This window comes from Pseudochaenichthys georgianus, chromosome 14, assembly GCF_902827115.2.
Source record: "Pseudochaenichthys georgianus chromosome 14, fPseGeo1.2, whole genome shotgun sequence".
NCBI classification, from domain to species: domain Eukaryota; kingdom Metazoa; phylum Chordata; class Actinopteri; order Perciformes; family Channichthyidae; genus Pseudochaenichthys; species Pseudochaenichthys georgianus.
Window position 1 is genome coordinate 124546 of NC_047516.1, and position 16978 is coordinate 141523.

Consider the following 16978-nt stretch of genomic DNA (forward strand, 5'->3'; position numbering starts at 1 on the left):
TTCAATGCTATGAGAAACAAAACAACACTTTACATTCTCCTATTATGCTTTAAAGTGAAGGCAGAAAGAAACACACCAACAAGACATGAGAATTTAAACTGTAGCTGGTTAAAATTGGGGTAAACCAACATTCGAAGGAAGCTTGAACACTGAGAAATCCTATAAACTGCTACAGTGAATAAAGGATATGTGAAAGTACCTTAATTAATTAAGCACAATGTCTAACAGCAGCTGCTCAGACACAGTCCTGCCTCCACCTCCGAGCAGAAGTGAAGACTTTTATTTGGTGCATCGCGCGTTGATAGGTCAACGGTAACTTGGCAACAATGAAGCTTCATTATGTGTATCTAACGAAGGTTAATTCAAGATATTGGCAGGAAGGGTGGCTAAGACATATATGCAGTGGCGGACGGCCCATAGGGGCGCTAGGGGCGCCGCCCCACCTCTTGCCAGATACAAAATAAAAATAAATATTAAATAAAAAAATATATATTTAAAAAAAATATATTTAAAAAAAATATATATTTTATATTTTAATTTTTAATGAACAAGGTAAATATCATACAATTGGTATCACAACATTTTATAATCTACAATACAATCTCGTTTAAAATTCTGTTACGATTTCTAAAGTTACTGATAAGTCACCTGTTTCCTGCCTGGCCTTGCCCATGGCATTAGTTTATCATTACCGGGCGGAGCCCCCGAGCCAAACAGCAGCAACCAGCACGTTGCAAAAGTCTCGATAGTAAACTGTGCCGCCGAAACATAATTTCAGCCAATCAGCGGCGTCAAATATTTTGGTCACGTGGGCGCTCACATTGGCGCCCATGTTGCTTACGTGCGTTGACGTGAGTTGTTTTTTAGACTCGTGAGTGACCAAGGTGACGCAGTATTTGGATGAGAATGGTGTGCAGGTGGAGTCGCCGGAACCTCGGTCCGCACAAGAGCTACTCTCCAATCCTTTCAAAAGGAGAAGTTTGGGAGATAAATTGATACTTAAAGACCTTGGACCGGACCAACCCGATTTGTATATAAAGCAAGCTCGTGAAAAAGACAAAACGTATCAACAAGGCTTCTCACATGGCTAGCTGGATGCAAACAGGTAAATGCTATCTTTTGTTTCACATGCTTGCTCTTCAAACAGCCGGGGACAGAAACTAGACAATAGTTAAACAAGTACAAACCACAGACTGTCTGTGTCATGGAGAATACAGTCGCTGGTTTATTTATGTCTGTAGGCCGTTGTTGTGAGTGTGGACGGTCGGAGCATATATAACGTTAGCTTAGCCAAGCTCCATTCAGAAAACAAGCATTCTAAAAGGTGTTTCTCTGCCGTCTGTCTGCAGACTTGTCAAAGCATTAATTCATGGTTTTTACTAACCGGTATCAGTATGATGTTACGTCGGCATCATTTAGAAACGTGTATTACAATTTAATCACGGTAAAATATGTTCATGTTGTTGTAGTTGTAGCTCCCGAGCCAGCGCGTCTTGTTTGCATGATGCGGGTAAACACAGCTGGCAGCTGCGGTGAAACTCGAGCGACTAGAGCGATGAGATAGGAGTGTTGAGAGCGAAGCGAATATTCGCATCGCGTCCGGTCTGAACGCAGCATTAAAGCGAGCTCCACGCTGCACTGGAAACGCGCCATTACATCACCAGAAGTCCTAATTTAAGGGGTAATTTCTCCCAAAAAAATTGTTCTTACTCACTCTATCAATAGCCCCACCAAAAATATTTTCCACCAGCCGCCACTGCATATATGACTAAATATCTTGGAGTTTGCTCGTGTGTTGACGAAGCAGCAACCTCCGGGTCTAATAAATAAAGCCAACACGGCCTTGTGATCTTCAAATGGCCACTTTAGGGCTCTGAAAGTGAGATAATCCCCATTGACCCCCATGTTAAAATGCCCAACCCTATACAGCAGAAACAAACATGTTTGCAGCCTGGTGGAAGAAAAAAAACATTCTGGCCTATTTATGACAGCTATACCGAGGTTTACATTTGTATATAACTTGCTTGTTTAATATACATGTAATGATGCAGGAATGAGTCCTAAAACCTGTAAATTAGTCAGCATGTTGTAACCTTCAGTCCCCTGGTCTGTAGGTCAATGGTTTTTGGTTTTGGTTGTTATCCTGAAATAAGGTCTGTGGTTAACACAAGCTGAAGAGGTTAGAATTCTACGGCCTAAAATACGTCAGTAAATACCAGAGGTGGGGACTCGAGTCACATGACTTGACTCGAGTCCGACTCGAGCTTGAGACAGATGACTTGAAAGGACTTGACTTTTTTTAATTAAATATTTGCGTTTGTTTTTGTATTGAGATATTACGTTTAGTTTTTTCGAAATGTGATTGGGTGATTATAGCGCCGTGCGTGCAAACCTGGCAACTGTGGAGTCTATTTTTATGTAACATTACAAGACTGATTCTTATTATTACATTATATGCTTATTGTGCTCATGATATTGCTATGATATTGCTAGGACGTGTAATAAAATGTATTGTCGCACGAGGTTCAAGGCTCTTGACGGATGTGGTGGTTACAGATTACAGCTTTGCTGCCTTTGATTCCCAAAGACGTGACGAGTCCTTGGCCAAGTAAAATATATCTCTCGCTCTCTTAAAAATAAATAGTTAAATTTAGAAGTTGTCTTTCTTTTCTGGAATTCTGAACCCAACACAACCCAGGAGTGTCAGTTAACATGGCAGCGGCTAGCTTTACTCCAAAAATAGTCAAGTTTTGATTCAAGGATTATGTTGTTGATGACGCTAATAAGAAAAGAACAGCGGTATGAAGGGTCTGCAGCATAAACCCACGGAGAAAAAAAACCAAGGAGAAAGGTAGGCTACGTGGATGTGTTGTGTTAGCCAGAAAGCTAACGTTAAGTTTAAGCTATGTTAGACTTGGTTTCAAATTGATTAAGCAAAGAGAAGACAAAACGGTAAATGAACACTAGAACCGCCAAGGGATATATTTTTGACTAATCCTGATAATGACGGGCTGTCTGTCACGATTCTCACATTATGTCACGTTTGTAGTTTTGTCTCTGTTGGTGTTTTTCTTGTCTTTGGGTTTCCTGTGTTATTGTGTAAAGTGTTCACCCCCGTTTCCTGTCTGTCTGCTTTCTGTCTGTTTCCCTCCCTGATTACCCGATTGTGTTCACCTGTTGTCCTTGTGTTTCTCCTCCCCTGCCCAGCTGTGTCTTGTTCTGTGATTACCCTTCTGTGTATTTAGTCTAGTCTTCCCCTGTGTTCCATGTCGGTTCATTGTTTCCCCTCCATGTTATTCCACGGTCTGTGTTCCTTGTGCTGCTTGTTGGTTTGGATATTTTGGATTCTGCCTTGTTTTTGCCACAGCTTTATAGTATTTAATAAAGCTCGCTTTTCGTTATTCTGCATTTGAGTCCTACCTGCTTCACCCATTCGTAACAGAATGAACCGACCACATTTGGACTCAGCAGATTTTAATGTTTTGGCCCCACAGGCGGAATGTCTCGGGTACTCTCTGGAGTACATTTTTTACACCTGGAAGAACGCCTCATCTAGATGGGGTAAAGAGGCTGCTTTGAAGGAGGCACGCCGGGAGGTTGCTCGCAAGCCCTGGCTCAGGAGCTTGTTGCCTGAGTGGCTACAAACCTTTACAAGTAGCCCTGAAGAATTGTCACAAGCTTATAACCCTTTCCTGGGATCCGACTACTGTCCTGTTGAAGGTCCACAGAGTCTCCAAAAAGCCTCTAGGAGACGCAGGGCCAGGATTCCAGCCCGTGCTCCAACAGCCATGATCCCGGCTTCAGTTCCGGTTTCCACAGCCATGGATCCATGCACCAGTACCGGCCCGCAGAGCTATGTTTCCTTGCTCGATTACCTGGCCCACACAGCCATGGTCCAGGCCTCTGTTCCGGTTCCAGCGGCTCCAGTTCCAACCTCAGACCTTTTCTCAGGAACCCGTCTGGCGTTTGGAGGTCCACGGAGCCTCCAAAAGGTCTCTGGAAGATGCAAGGCCAGGATTCCAGCCCGTACTCCAGCGGCTCCGGCTCCAGTGCCGGTCACAGCGGCCATGGTTCCGGCCCTGGTTCCGGCCTCAGCAACCATGGTTACAGCCCCAGTTCTGGCCCCAGCAGCCATGGTTCCGGCCCCAGTCCTGGTCCCAGCTGCCATAGTCCCTCCTCTAGTCCCTTCCCTAGTCCCTCCTCAGGTCACTTTCCTAGTCCCTTCTCTAGTCCCACCTCTAGTCACTTCTCTAGTCACTTCTCTAGTCCCTTCCCAAGTCCCTTCCAGAGTCCCTTCCCAAGTCCCTTCTCTAGTCCCTTCTCTAGTCCCTTCTCTAGTCCCATCTCCAGTTCCCTCTCAAGTCCCCTCTCCAGTCCCCTCTCGAGTCACCTCTCGAGTTCCATCTCTAGTCCCTACTCAAGTCCCGCCTCTAGTCAATTCCCTAGTCCCATCTCTACTCCCTCCTCTAGTCACTTCTCGAGTCCCCTCTCCAGTCCCCTCTCGAGTTCCCTCCTCTAGTCCCTGCTCTAGTCCCTCCTTTAGTCCCTCCTCTAGTCCCTCCTCGAGTCCCCTCTCTAGTTCCCCTCTCAAGTCCCCTCTCGAGTTCCCTCCTCTAGTCTCTCCTCTAGTCCCCTCTGGAGTTCCGTCTCTAGTTCCCCTCTCGAGTCACGTCTCAAGTCCCTACCCAATGTCCTGGTCCGTTGGAGGTTCCGCTGGGGGTCCTGCCAACTCCATGTCCTGTCCCGTTGGAGGCCCCGTCGACTAGTCCTCTGCCGGGGGTCCTGCCAATCGTATGTCTGTCCCGTTGGAGGTCCCGCCGTCTACTCTCCTGCCGGGGGTCCTGCCAGCTTCTTGTCCTGTCTCGTTGGAGGTCCCGCCGTCTACTCTCCTGCCGGGGGTCCTGCCAATCCTATGTCCTGTGCCGTTGGGGGCCCCGCCGACTACTCTCCTGCCGGGGGTCCTGCCAGCTCCTTGTCCCATCTCGTTGGAGGTCCCACCGACTGCTCTCCTGCCGGGGGTCCTGCCAACCCTTTGTCCTGTGCCGTTGGAGGCCCCGCCGACTGCTCTTCTGCCGGGGGTCCTGCCAGCTCCTTGTCCTGTCCCGTTGGAGGTCCCGCCGACTACTCTCCTGCCGGGGGTCCTGCCAACTACTCTTCTGCCGGGGGTCCTGCCAACCCTATGTCCTGTGCCGTTGGAGGTCCCGCCGACTGCTCTCCTGCCGGGGGTCCTGCCAATCCTATGTCCTGTTCCTCTGGGGGTCCCACCGACAACTCTTCTGCCAGGGGCCCCCCCTTCAAGACTGCTGTCTCCAAAGCCTGATAAGGATGTGTGTGTAAAAAACGCAAACTCTTACTGATATGTGCTGGGTCCAGGCTCAAGGGCGTATGGCACTCTCAACTCTTTCCAGGACTTGTCGGGGCCCTGCCTGCCTGTAGCTTTGCCGATATCTGTGTTGGTAATAGATTAAGAGCGGTGAATCAGCTTAGACACAGGAAGCGCTCAAAAGTTTGTGTGAGTTTATCAAATGTAGCAGTGATTCCATGTCAGCCACAGCTTGTTACAAAAAACCTGACTGATAGTTATTTCAACAAACTTAAACTAGCTTTATTAAATGTCAGGTCTTTGGCAGGTAAAACATTTTTAATCAATGATTTTATCACTGAGCACAATCTCGATTGTATGTTTTTAACGGAAATTTGGATTGAACAAAATAACAGTGCAGCTGTTCTTATCGAATCAACCCCTCCCAACTTTAGTTTTATGAGTCAGGAAAGAATGCATAAGAGAGGAGGTGGAGTTGCTATTCTGTTCAATGAGTCCCTTCAATGCAGGAAGACATCGTATGGAAACTTTGATTCTTTTGAATATGTGGCCCTTCAGCTGAAATGCTCCTCTCGAGCTCTGTTCCTAAATATCTATAGACCACCCAAATACTGTGCAAGCTTTTTTGATGACTTTACTGAACTGCTGTCTATAGTCTGTATTGACTTTGACCGTCTAGTCCAGGGGTCGGCAACAGGCGGACCGCGATCCGGACCCAGATGCCGACCTATACGGACCCGGAGCTATAATCAATACATTAATAGGGGATTTTTCGGCACCTCCCGCTTTTTTAACGCTGATTTGGGTGACTTGTGTAATTCGTGGAGAACAGAAGAGTTTTTGTTTTGGGGGTGGGGAGTCCGTCCGTCAGTCCGACTGACAGACAACTTCTCACTTCAAAAAAGAAGAAGAAATCTAGACCGCAAAAATAATTAAACAAGCGAGTACCTGTTTGTCCTGGCCAAGGACAGGTTCGATGAACACAACACGAGCGTAACGTGTCTTCACGTGGTATATGTCTCGTCCAGTCTATGGTCTCGTCTGAAAGGAGTGCTGACAGAGAGCACCGGAACGCCGCTCCAGCTCTTCAAATATTGCAGTACCCATAAGGAGCCGTACACATGCCGCAGTGTTTGCGTGGCTGTGTCTTTAGTTGTAAGCACAGTGGCGATCTGTTGTTATTAGCATCTGGTTAGCTAGCTATGCTAACGAATTTAAAGAGCTTTTCTACAACCAGGTGGAAGAGAGCTCTCTCGTGAAAGGCTCACATAACCTCAGCTCAGTGAGGAGGTTAAGGCACACCTTGATATGATCATTATAGTTATTAATGCGATATTAGACTAAATGAAAAACGGGTATAAAATACTATGACAGTCACAAAAAAGTTGTTAAAAATAACAAGAATAGAGTTTAAAAGGGGAGTGATTTGTAACATATCCAAAAAGAAAATCTGCTTACAGTTCTGTTTCATATGGGTGTTGAGAGATGTATCCATAGATCTCTTCATGTTGCTCTCAAAGTGCACCAGATTGATGCTTTTAACTTCAATATTTAAGAGGTTGCTTTTTCTATGCACAGCATGAAAGAAAGGCCAAATGAATGGGCTGTGATTTTAGTTTTTTTAAGCAGAGGTTAAGTTCAATCATTTGTACGGCCCTCAGAGGATGTTGTAAAACTTGAAAGGAAAAAGGTTCCCCACCCCTGCTGTAAATAATAATAAAAACCCTTGATTTATAACTTAACATCTCTGTCTCCTATTGATCTGATTATAAAGAATAGCCAGTTAATTGAAGCATTACAGCACAGGCCTTTGTCAGATGGTATATTACGCTGTTTTTTTTCTGCTTCGAATAGTTCTCTCTTTTTTCACCATACAGGTGTTTGCATCACTGTAACCAATGAGCACCTGCATGTGTATGAGAATGGCCCTGACACCATTTCAGCCCAGATTTACAAACTCCTGGCAGGACAAGCTCAATTCTCGCACTGAATTTTAAAAAAGTGAGTGAGGGACTGCAATATAAGAGGGAAAGAAAGAGAAACTTTTAAACTGTTCAATTGTTATGTGTAAAGACTGATATTGTTCTATAATCGTCTGAAACGGTTAAGTCATGATGTGAAACGGTTAACAAAGAAAAAGGGAAACTCAAGCTGCTGCTACACTTTATTTTATTTATCTAAAATTAAGCACTTTTAAGATCTACACATTTTCAAAAGCTATTTTATTTATTTTCTCCTATTTTATTTTTAAATGCTGCCGAGAGGAACATTACACATATCCACAGTATTTACTGTATATCTGTATAGTTCAATTTTAATTGACGATAAATATTGTTGTTCATGAATTGTACTTTCTTTATTTGATTGGCAGTCAGTTGTTGATTACATGCAGACGTTGATAAAGCTACAGCTACTTTAATATATATCACACTAATTCATAAGGCAACTTAGACATTTTGATGTTCCGGACCTTTGCATGGGGACATTTTCTCTAACTGGACCTCGTTGAATTTTAGTTGAATACCCCTGGTCTAGTCATTGTTGGTGATTTTAACATCCATGTTGACAACCCCCAGGACAGAGGGGCTAAAGAACTGTTTTGTGTTCTTGATAACTATGGACTGACTCAGCATGTGACGGAGCCCACGCACAATAAGGGGCACACTCTGGACTTAATTATCTCAAAGGGTCTGAATATCTCTACACAGTAAATGTATCTGAGTAAAATTTACTCAAATTGAAGAACATTTTACTCTAAAAATATTACATTTGGTCCCAACCTATATAGAGTAAAATGTACTCTTTGTTCAGAGTTGTATTTTTAGAGTTCATTTTTCTCTATTATGTGCTTAGATTTGACTCTGCTTAATGGTTATTTACTCTATGTAGTGTATATTAAAAATAACTCTACTGCCATTTTACTCATAATAGAAGGTAATTTCACTCCAATCGAATGTCATTTTACTCCCAATAGAAGGTAATTTTACTCAGAATAGAATAAATTAACCATAATGATCTTTATAATAAAAAAGGTCAATAAACCAAAGTGCTTAAGTAACACGAGTGGGCGTGTGTGAAGCTGACCATTGAGCGGCCCGGTGTGGGCATTTATTCATCGCTGTGGTTCATGATACAAAGCCTCAATATGACTGTCTCACGTGAACACAGTCACCAGCAACAAGGACCTCACACACACTAACAGGAAAACAGAACCTAAATACACACAGGACTAATCAAACCAACAAGACACAGGTGAAGAGGGAGGAGAAAACACAGGGGCACCAGGTGAACACAATCACCAGCAACAGACAATACGGGAGGGGGAACACTTTTCAAACTACAACAGGAAACATAGACAGACAAACTAAAACATAGACAGATTGTGACAAATAGATGTACATGCTTCCTGTGCAATATTTTAGCGTGGAACAAAGTAATATACTTCGCCAATAATGAAGCTATATAATATAAAGAGACCGAGATCTACGGCCCCATAGATCACCTCCGTTACAGCGTGGTCATGGTTTGACTCCAATAGAATTGACTCTGCATTTTTTATCGCACTCTAGAAGCTATGAGTAATAAATACACTCCAAAATGATTAAATATCACTATTTCAGAGCAAAATAGTAATTACTCTGGAAAAAATACTCACCAATATTTCCTGTGTAAGGTTGTGGTGACTGATGTTGCACTCTCTGATCATTCCTGTGTTTTCTTTGAGAGCTCTATTTCTGTTCACAAACATGTTCAAAAAGAGGTTACCACAAAGCGATATTTAACAGAAAATACTAGGGAAATGTTTACTCAGAATTTTTCTTCCACACTTGCCCCTGCTAACATCTCAGTAAATGAGCTAGTAGATCATTTTAATTCAAAAATTAAAAATGTTATAGATGCCATTGCTCCAACTAAGGTAAAGGAAGTGACTGGGAAGAAAATATCTCCATGGAGAAAGGCCATGACCGTGAAAACAGAAAAAAGAGAATGTCGAAAAGCTGAACGCAGGTGGCGAAAAACAAATCCCCAGGTGCACTTTGAAATCTATAAAGAGAGACTTGGCCTTTATAATTTGGAATTCAAATTTGTCCGACAGTCTTTCTTCTCTGATATCATTGCCAAAAACAAAAACAACGCACGTGCCTTGTTCGCTACCGTCGATAGACTAACTAACCCCCCAGTGTCAGTAGCCTCTGAATTTCTATCCACCAGGGCGTGCAATGATTTTGCCTTCTTCACTGCATCAGGAACAGCAAATGTTTTGTCTCTGTGTCCACCTAATATCAACTCAGACATCATGACACAATTCCATCAGATTAATGATAAAAACCTAGAGGACATTATACAACTTCTGAAATCCTCCTCTTGCTGCCTTGATATTATTCCAACAGGATTTTTCAAAGATGTTTTGCCTTGCATGGCCTCAGAACTACTTCATATAGTAAACAAATCTCTTCACTCAGGTATTTTTCCACAGACCCTGAAAACTGCAGTCATTAAACCGCTCTTAAAAAAGAATAATCTAGATGCTTCAGTAATGAACAATTACAGGCCCATATCAAACCTGCCATTTCTAGGTAAAATCATTGAAAAAGTAGTCTTTCAACAGTTGAGTAATTTCTTGCATTTAAATAGTTGTTTCGATGTGTTCCAGTCAGGATTTTGTCCAAACCACAGCACTGAGACTGCTCTTTAAAGGTCTTCAATGACATCCACTTAAACACAGAGAGTGGCAGAACTTCAGTGTTAGTATTATTAGATCTCAGTGCTGCGTTTGACAATGTTGACCACAACATATTACTAGACCGACTGGAAAACTGGGTGGGACTTTCGGAAACAGTTCTAAATTGGTTTGAATCCTACTTAAAGGACAGAAACAACATTGTTTCTATAGGTAAATACACATCGGAGTTAACAAATATGACATGTGGGGTTCCTCAAGGCTCCATCTTGGGGCCTCTTCTCTTTAACATCTACATTCTACCACTGGCTCAGATAATGAAAAACAACAAAATAAGTTATCATAGCTATGCGGATGACACACACATTTAGATAACCATTTTACCAGGAGACTATTCTCCAGTTAAAACACTGAGTAAGTGCATTGAACAAATAAATGACTGGATGTGTCAGAACTTTCTCCAATTAAACAAAGATAAAACTGAGGTAATGGTTTTTGGAGCAAAGTCAGAACGTATAAAAGTTAGCGCTGAGCTTCAGTCTGCAATGTTCAAAACAACAGATAAAGCCAGAAATCTAGGTGTAGTCATGGACTCTGACCTGAGTTTCAACAGTCACATTAAAACAGTTACTAAATCAGCCTACTATCACCTAAAGAAAATATCTAGGATTAAAAGACTAATGTCACAGCAGGATTTGGAAAAACTTGTCCATGATTTTATCTTCAGTAGACTCGACTACTGTAATGGTGTCTTCACAGGTCTCACTAAAAAATATATTAGAAAGCTGCAACTGATTCAGAACGCCGCTGCTCGAGTCCTCACTAACACTAAGAAAGTGGATCACATCACTCCTGTTCTGAAGTCTTTACACTGGCTTCCTGTGTGTAAAATAATATATTTCAAAATACTGCTGCTGGTTTATAAAGCTTTGAATGGTTTAGGCCCAAAATACATTTCTGACCTCCTGCTAAATGATGAACCATCCAGATCTCTCAGATCTTCAGGGACTGGTCAGCTTTCTGTCCCCAGAGTCAGAACTAAACAAGGTAAAGCAGCGTTCAGTTATTATGCTCCAAATATTTGGAACAAACTCCCAGAAACCTGCAGGTCCGCTACAACTCTTACTACTTTTAAATCCAGGCTGAAGACTTTTCTTTTTGTCGCTGCTTTTAATTGAAACTGAGCCGTTGTGTTCATCAGTAAAGTGGAACTTCTGTGTGAACTATTCATATCTTAAACTGCACTGTAACCTTTTATTCATGTACTTTTTATTCATGGATTTTTTCTTATGTTTCTTTTATTATCTTTTACTGTTTTTAAATGCCTTTGTCTGAATGTCTTTCATTTTCATAAAGCACCTTGAATTGCCTTGTGTTGAAAGGTGCTATATAAATAAACTTGCCTTGCCTTGCCTTGCCTTGCCTTGCCTTGCCTTTAGCTTAGCGGTGGTGACGTGAAGTCATGTGACCGTGCTGTAGTTCCTTTATAGCCCAACATGTGCCACCTTTAGCTTAGCGGTGGTGACGTGAAGTCATGTGACCGTACTGTAGTTCCTTTATCGCCCAACATTTGCCACCTTTAGCTTAGCGGTGGTGAAGTGAAGTCATGTGGCCGTGCTGATGAGTTGTGGTGTATGTGTCTCACCTGTCTCACCTGGAGCTCCTGCAGATAGCCGGCGCTGCAACGCCTTTTTATAATCTGAAACACTGTCCTGCAGCGCTGCACGGCTTTCATTAAAGATCACTGTTTCTGTGCTACAGAGAAAACACCTCTGGAACATTTTAAATAAACATTTTAGTTTAGCTGTTTTGGATGCATAAATACGAGTAGCATGACTTCCTATTAAACAGTCCAACCCTTTCACTTCAAAACTATGATATGTATAGGCCAAAACCTTAATTTATAATAAAATAAATGTGAATGGCAGGCCTAGTTCCGACTTTAGGCGGCATCACATTTTTTATAGTTTAATAATTTCTTTCTTGGCCGACTGACAAACCAAACTGAAAACACTGTCAGAGTAATAAGAGTCATGAAACGATCCGTAAAAACCAAGTTCATAAGATCTTATTTAAATATGATTCTGGATGTAATCACTATTTACAGCCTTAATGCATTCCGACATTGAAAAATAAGATGTATTTTGGAACAATGCAGTTCTTTGAAGCGTCATTTATAATAATATGATACACACTATGGGTCAGGGGTATTTCTGTAGATACACTGCTATCCAGTCACTTCAACATAATCAACACCGTGTCATTTAGCATCCATTGAAGCGACTTTACTCTTACGAAACAGAGCCATAAACCTCTGCCGGACCTCTTTGATCTGCAGGCCGTAGATCAGAGCGTTCAGGGCGGGCAGCACCACGTGTAGCATGACGGACGCCACCTTCCTGTGGGACGCCACCTGAGGGAAGCGGTGCAGAATGATGATGATGAAGCCGGACACCAGCAGGATGGCGTAGACGGCCAGGTGAGTGGCGCAGGTCTGCAGCGCTTTTCTGTTCAGAGTCTTGTTCTTACTGCGCAGACACACCATGGCGATCCTCAGGTAGGTGAGAGTGTGTATTGACTTTGACCGTCTAGTCATTATTGGTGATTTTAACATCCATGTTGACAACCCCCAGGACAGAGGGGCTAAAGAACTGTTTTGTGTTCTTGATAGCTATGGACTGACTCAGCATGTGACGGAGCCCACGCACAATAAGGGGCACACTCTGGACTTAATTATCTCAAAGGGTCTGAATATCTCTACACAGTACATTTATCTGAGTAAAATTGACTCAAATTGAAGAAAATGTTACTCTAAAAATATTACATTTGGTCCCAACCTATATAGAGTAAAATGTACTCTTTGTTCAGAGTTGTATTTTTAGAGTTCATTTTACTCTATTATGTGCTTAGATTTGACTCTGCTTAATGGTTATTTACTCTATGTAGTGTATATTAAAAACAACTCTACTGCCATTTTACTCATAATAGAAGGTCATTTTACTCCCAATCGAACATCATTTCACTCCAATCGAATGTCATTTTACTCCAAATAGAATGTAATTTTACTCCAAATAGAAGGTAATTTTACTCAGAATAGAATAAATTAACCATAATGATCTTTATAATAAAAAAGGTCAATAAACCAAAGTGCTTAAGTAACACGAGTGGGCGTGTGTGAAGCTGACCATTGAGCGGCCCGGTGTGGGCATTTTTTCATCGCTGTGGTTCATGATACACAACCTCAATATGACTGTCTCACGTGAACACAGTCACCAGCAACAAGGACCTCACACACACTAACAGGAAAACAGAACCTAAATACACACAGGACTAATCAAACCAACAAGACACAGGTGAGGAGGGAGCAGAAAACACAGGGGCACCAGGTGAACACAATCACCAGCAACAGACAAGACGGGAGGGGGAACACTTTTCAAACTACAACAGGAAACAGAGACAGACAAACTAAAACATAGACAGATTGTGACAAATAGATTTACATGCTTCCTGTGCAATGTTTTAGCGTGGAACAAAGTAATATACTTCGCCAATAATGAAGCTATATAATATAAGAGACCGAGATCTACGGCCCCAGAGATCACCTCCGTTACAGCGTGGTCATGGTTTGACTCCAATATAATTGACTCTGCTTTTTTGATCGCACTCTAGAAGCTATGAGTAATAAATACACTCCAAAATGATTAAATATCACTATTTCAGAGCAAAATAGTAATTACTCTGGAAAAAATACTCACCAATATTTCCTGTGTAAGGTTGTGGTGACTGATGTTGCACTCTCTGATCATTCCTGTGTTTTCTTTGAGAGCTCTATTTCTGTTGACAACATTTTTCAAAAAGAGATAACCACAAAGCGATATTTAACAGAAAATACTAGGGAAATGTTTACTCAGAATTTTTCTTCCACACTTGCCCCTGCTAACATCTCAGTAAATAAGCTTGTAGATCATTTTAATTCAAAAATTCAAAATGTTATAGATGCCATTGCTCCAACTAAGGTAAAGGAAGTGACTGGGAAGAAAATATCTCCATGGAGAAAGGCCATGACCGTGAGAACAGAGAAAAAAGAGTGTCGAAAAGCTGAACGCAGGTGGCGAAAAACAAATCCCCAGGTGCACTTTGAAATGTATAAAGAGAGACTTGGCCTTTATAATTTGGAATTGAAAAACGCACGACAGTCTTTCTTCTCTGATATCATTGCCAACAACAAAAACAACGCACGTGCCTTGTTCGCTACCGTCGATAGACTAACTAATCCCCCAGTGTCAGTAGCCTCTGAATTTCTATCCACCAGGGCATGCAATGATTTTGCCTTCTTCACTGACAACATTCAGAAAATCAGACAAGCAGTCAGTGCCTCTGCATCAGGAACAGCAAATGTTTTGTCTCTGTGTCCACCTAATATCAACTCAGACATCATGACACAATTCCATCAGATTAATGATAAAAACCTAGAGGACATTATACAACTTCTGAAGTCCTCCTCCTGCTGCCTTGATATTATTCCAACAGGATTTTTCAAAAATGTTTTTCCTTGCATGGCCTCAGATCTACTTCATATAGTAAACAAGTCTCTTCACTCAGGTGTTTTTCCACAGGCCCTGAAAACTGCAGTCATTAAACCGCTCTTAAAAAAGAATAATCTAGATGCTTCAGTAATGAACAATTACAGGCCCATATCAAACCTGCCATTTCTAGGTAAAATCATTGAAAAAGTAGTTTTTCAACAGTTGAGTAATTTCTTGCATTTAAATAGTTGTTTCGATGTGTTCCAGTCAGGCTTTCGTCCAAACCACAGCACTGAGACTGCTCTTGCAAAGGTCTTCAATGACATCCACTTAAACACAGACAGTGGCAGAACTTCAGTGTTAGTATTATTAGATCTCAGTGCTGCGTTTGACACTGTTGACCACAGCATATTACTAGACCGACTAGAAAACTGGGTGGGACTTTCGGAAACAGTTCTAGATTGGTTTGAATCCTACTTAAAGGACAGAAACAACTTTGTTTCTATAGGTAAATACACATCTGAGTTGACAAATATGACATGTGGGGTTCCTCAAGGCTCCATCTTTGGGCCTCTTCTCTTTAACGTCTACATGCTACCACTGGCTCAGATAATGAAAAACAACAAAATAAGTTACCATAGCTATGCGGATGACACACACATTTAGATAACCATTTCACCAGGAGACTATTCTCCAGGTAAAACACTGAGTAAGTGCAATGAACAAATCAATGACTGGATGTGTCAGAACTTTCTCCAATTAAACAAAGATAAAACTGAGGTAATGGTCTTTGGAGCCAAGGCAGAACGTATAAAAGTTAGCGCTGAGCTTCAGCCTGCAATGTTCAAAACAACAGATAAAGCCAGAAATCTAGGTGTAGTCATGGACTCTGACCTGGGTTTCAACAGTCACATTAAAACAGTTACTAAATCAGCCTACTATCACCTAAAGAATATATCTAGGATTAAAAGACTAATGTCACAGCAGGATTTGGAAAAACTTGTCCATGATTTTATCTTCAGTAGACTCGACTACTGTAATGGTGTCTTCACAGGTCTCACTAAAAAATCTATTAGAAAGCTGCAGCTGATTCAGAACGCCGCTGCTCGAGTCCTCACTAACACTAAGAAAGTGGATCACATCACTCCTGTTCTGAAGGCTTTACACTGACTTCCTGTGTGTCAAATAATATATTTCAAAATACTGCTGCTGGTTTATAAAGCTTTGAATGGTTTAGGCCCAAAATACATTTCTGACCTCCTGCTAAATGATGAACCATCCAGATCTCTCAGATCTTCAGGGACTGGTCAGCTTTCTGTCCCCAGAGTCAGAACTAAACAAGGTAAAGCAGCGTTCAGTTATTATGCTCCAAATATTTGGAACAAACTCCCAGAAACCTGCAGGTCCGCTACAACTCTTACTACTTTTAAATCCAGGCTGAAGACTTTTCTTTTTGTCGCTGCTTTTAATTGAAACTGAGCCGTTGTGTTCATCAGTAAAGTGGAACTTCTGTGTGAACTATTCATATCTTAAACTGCACTGTAACCTTTTATTCATGTACTTTTTATTCATGGATTTTTTCTTATGTTTCTTTTATTATCTTTTACTGTTTTTAAATGCCTTTGTCTGAATGTCTTTCATTTTCATAAAGCACCTTGAATTGCCTTGTGTTGAAAGGTGCTATATAAATAAACTTGCCTTGCCTTGCCTTGCCTTGCCTTGCCTTGCCTTGCCTTGCCTTTAGCTTAGCGGTGGTGACGTGAAGTCATGTGACCGTGCTGCAGTTCCTTTATAGCCCAACATGTGCCACCTTTAGCTTAGCGGTGGTGACGTGAAGTCAAGTGACTGTACTGTAGTTCCTTTATAGCCCATTAAAGATCACTGTTTCTGTGCTACAGAGAAAACACCTCTGGAAAATATAAAATAAACATTTTAGTTTAGCTGTTTTGGATGCATAAATACGAGTAGCATGACTTCCTATTAAACAGTCCAACCCTTTCACTTCAAAACTATGATATGTACAGGCAAAAACCTAATTTATAATAAAATAAATGTGAATGGCAGGCCTAGTTCCGACTTTAGGCGGCATCACATTTTTTATAGTGTAATCATTTCTTTCTTGGCCCATGCTAAACTCTTTTGCTGAGTTTCATTAAAAGTGTTTCTGTGATCCTACAGACTGACAAACCAAACTGAAAACACTGTCAGAGTAATAAGAGTCATGAAACGATCCATAAAAACCAAGTTCATAAGATTTTATTTAAATATTATTCTGGATGTAATCACTATTTACAGCCTTAATGCATTCAGACATTGAAAAATAAGATGTATTTTGGAACAATGCAGTTCTTTGAAGCGTCATTTATAATAACATGATACACACTATGGGTCAGGGGTATTTCTGTAGATACACTGCTATCCAGTCACTTCAACATAATCAACACCGTG